The sequence below is a fragment of the Mandrillus leucophaeus genome, unplaced genomic scaffold (assembly GCF_000951045.1).
Source record: "Mandrillus leucophaeus isolate KB7577 unplaced genomic scaffold, Mleu.le_1.0 Scaffold702, whole genome shotgun sequence".
Classification (NCBI taxonomy): domain Eukaryota; kingdom Metazoa; phylum Chordata; class Mammalia; order Primates; family Cercopithecidae; genus Mandrillus; species Mandrillus leucophaeus.
This window is the reverse complement of record NW_012107609.1, coordinates 573,042-575,712: the sequence shown is the minus strand read 5'-3', so window position 1 is coordinate 575,712 and position 2,671 is coordinate 573,042.

Genomic DNA, 2,671 nt, shown 5'->3' with positions numbered 1-2,671 from the left:
AAAAAAAAAAAAAAGAAAAAAAACCAAGTGACCAAACAGTCGGAAGCGATGGGAACGGCCCCATCGCAAACACGGTCCCCTCTGGCAGGCGTGTGGGGCAGGAGTGTGAAGCAGGAAGTCCAGGGTCCCCCAGGCCTGGGCCGCTCCACTTCACACCCTGATGGTGCGTGATGGTTCCTGTTATCACTGAGACACGTGATCAATAAGGCTTTAAAAGAAGGCTCCTTCAGCCAGTAGCATCCAGGGCGAGAAGTAGCAGCCACGGCATTTCAACCCTCTCCTCCCACCAGGCCGGCTGGGCTCCCACATGCCTCGGAAGAGAACAGCGAGGCCAGGCGGCTGCTCAGGAATTTCCCCTTGAAGGAGACTCGGGCGGATGTCTGCAAATAGCTCATGAAGCCCGTGAATCATCCACGAATGTCCCTCGCCCTCGGGCAGCATCAGGACGGCAGGGGCTGGTACTGTCCGCGCTGCCTGTCGAGGCTTGTACGGTGCTTCACTCTGCAGATACGCCGTCAGAATTAAAAATCCACAGGACCCGGCCAGAGTCACCGGGAAAGAAGCCCCTGTACAGGCCGCCCGGACCCTGGGCCTCCTGCAGCCGCTTGCTGTCACCTATCTTCCCACAGCCTTTCAAAGGCTGGATGGTCTCACAGCAGCCCCCAAATCCACAGCACGGCAGGCCCCAAAGGCAAGCCCATCTGCAGATCCAACAGCGGGAACCAAAACGAGACCCCAAACCCTGAACGAGGGTCCAGAAGCCTGGCTGGGGTGGGAGAGGAAGGTGAGCTGCACTCATGGGTAACGGAGGAGGAGACGGCGCCCTGGGGAGACTGCGCCCAGTCCGGCTGACGCGTGTGCCCAGACGCCGTGTACAGGGAGGGCGCCTGTCCTCTGGGGTCTTCCTCCCGGAAACACCCAGCCACAGGCTAACCACGAGAGAAAACACCAGACACCTCCCAACTGAGGGGCGTTCTCTGAAATGGACCAGGACTCCCCAAAACTGCCAGAGTCATCAAAAAAAGAAAGTCCGAGAAACCGTCACAGCCAAGAGGAGCCCAAGGAGGTTCAGGAACTCGGTGTCTGTCACGTTGGATGCTGGACGTGTCCTGGGACAGAAAAGGACACCAAAGGACACCGGGAAACAGGAGGTGAAACACGAGCCTGGAGGGGTGTGGTTCCGCGTGGTGAGCACCCACCAGGAGCCCTCAATGAGCTGAGCCCCCCACCGCCCGTGGCCACTCCCCCACAGCTGTGTGCGTTGCCCTCCTGCTCCGTCCATCCCAACATCTTCCCAGCTCTGGGAACAGCCCTGGCCTTGGCCCACCTCGTCCCTGGGAACAGCCTGTTTCAGTGCCTTCTCCCCAGCGGCCCCTCCTCGCTCACCTGCCCCAAGCGGCCCTAGGCAGCTGGCACTGGGTGGACGGCCCTGCCTACCTGCGCTGGGACAGGGCCTTGACCAGTGCCACCGGCGCCCATCCCTCCAGGTTTAAAGCGGTTCCAGCAGCAGCTCTGCTCACAGCTCGTCTGGTGTCTTCATGAACCCCATGCACCAGGCTGACCTATCCCCAGGGGCCAGGATCTCAACAGGACCTGCCCAAGCAGACAGGCCCTGGACTGACGGCGTCTGGCCAGCAGGCCCGGCCTGGGTCCAAGCCCCAGAACCACGGCCTCTGGTGGGCCCGAGACCTTGCAGGAGCCCTCCCAATAGCCAGCAAATGCCGACAGCGGTGGTGGAGAACCAGACACACCAGGCTGCCCAATGCCGCTCTCCTCCTCAGCCATGAAGGCAGCGAGGTCGAGCCCTGGCCTGGAGAGCTGGCCATAGGTCAGTTTTTTCTCATCTTGTTTTTTCTACCTCTTAATTTTATTATGAAAACGACCTCAGGTAAGCAAGTGGGCAGACATCCTGTGCACCCCCACGGGTGCTAGCTATCCACACACAGATCCACCCCATGGACGCATGTCACAGCACACAGTGGCCACCACCGCCCCTGCCCGGCCTCCAGCCCCCGACACTGAGCAGCCTTGTGGCCCTCTGGAGCCGCTTTGCTGAGTTTTCTCTGGCTGCGGCCACCTGGGCAAGAAAACATCTGTCTGCTAAGCATTAACAAAGGCCTGTCCCTGCTCACCGGACCTACCAAAAGCCTCCCACCACTTCCCCAGCTCCCTCCCTGCCAAGCCCCCCAGCCACAGAGGCAAGTTCTGGTCTGTTTTTCACTCTAGATTAGTTTTCCCGACACCTTATCAACACAGTGAATGCAGACTCTGTGGTCAGTAAGCAGATCCTGATGGGCTGGGCCCTTGGGGAGCAGCCTCCTGGGCTTGTCCAACCAGCCTGTGTCCCCACCCCAAGAGGGAAGCGGGCGGCTGCAGATGGAAGAGTGAAGACCAGACACACAAGTGTCGCGGCCAGAGGAAGGGCAGCCCCTCCAGCCAGAGAGGCAGTGAGAGTCTGCGTGTCAGACCCCTGACCCATCCCGATCCACGCCTGGGAGGTGCCTTCACGGGTAGTTTCTGCAGGGAGAAGCTGGTCTAACTCCCTCTGAGATCGCGATGCCTCCACCAGCCTCCCTATCTCCAGGCACAACCTCCTCCCTTTCTCAGTGGCTCATCCCTCCCCTATTCCTCCTGCGTTTGGGATTTCACAGCCATTCTCCGAAAAGGGCTC